Source organism: Sinocyclocheilus grahami, unplaced genomic scaffold (assembly GCF_001515645.1).
Source record: "Sinocyclocheilus grahami isolate Dianchi unplaced genomic scaffold, SAMN03320097.WGS_v1.1 scaffold1793.1, whole genome shotgun sequence".
Taxonomy (NCBI): Eukaryota; Metazoa; Chordata; class Actinopteri; order Cypriniformes; family Cyprinidae; genus Sinocyclocheilus; species Sinocyclocheilus grahami.
The window spans coordinates 139,909-140,931 of record NW_015506972.1 but is presented as its reverse complement, the minus strand read 5'-3'; positions in this window follow the sequence as shown (position 1 = coordinate 140,931).

Genomic DNA, 1,023 nt, shown 5'->3' with positions numbered 1-1,023 from the left:
AACATTTCTGTAATCTATATAACCTACCAGTCAACAGTTTTTGAGCAGTAAGATTTTTAATCTTGATTCAAAGTACAGCAAAAGCAGTAACGTTGTGAAATATTTTTACTATTTAAAATAACTGCTTTCTATTTGAATATATTTTAAAATGATTGCTGTGATCAAAGCTGTATTTTCAGCATCATTACTTCAGATCTTCAGAAATCATTCTAATATGCTGATTTGCTGCTCAAGAAATATTTCTTATTAATATATTCAGTAATACACCTTAAAACACGTTGTGAAATATTTTTACTATTTAAAATAACTGCTTTCTATTTGAATATATTTTAAAATGATTGCTGTGATCAAAGCTGAATTTTCAGCATTATTACTCCAGTCTTCAGTGTCACATGATCTTCAGAAATCATTCTAATATACTGATTTGCTGCTCAAGAAACCTTTTTTAATTTTTATTATTATTACTATTAATGTTTTTGAGCAGCAAATCAGAATATCAGAATGATTTCTGAAGGATAGTGTGACTGGAGTAATAATGCAAACAATTTTGCTTTGAAATCTCTATAAATTACATTTTAAAATATATTCAAATAGAAAACAGTTATTTGAAATAGCCTAGCAAAAATATTTCAAAATTGTACTGTTTTGCTGTACTTTGGATCAAATTAATGCAGGCTTGGTGAACAGAAGAGACTTCTTTAAAAAACATGAACAATCTTACTGTTCAAAAACTTCTGACTGATAGTGTATAGTCAACTTTAATTTTTCTCTCATTTCTAACTTTTAATTGACTTATAAATCATAATATAACTGCTGGACAATAACCAATAATAATGATTTGTTTATATACTACAAACACTTTTTTATCACATAATAAGGCAGCATAGTTTCAATACTGTAATAAATGCTACCCTGATAGCACACGTACATCTCGGAGACCTTTATTTGATGTCTGCATTTACTGCATTTACATGTCCGATGACCAAGATGGCGGCGCGTTCACACGCTGCGGCTTCTCTCTCT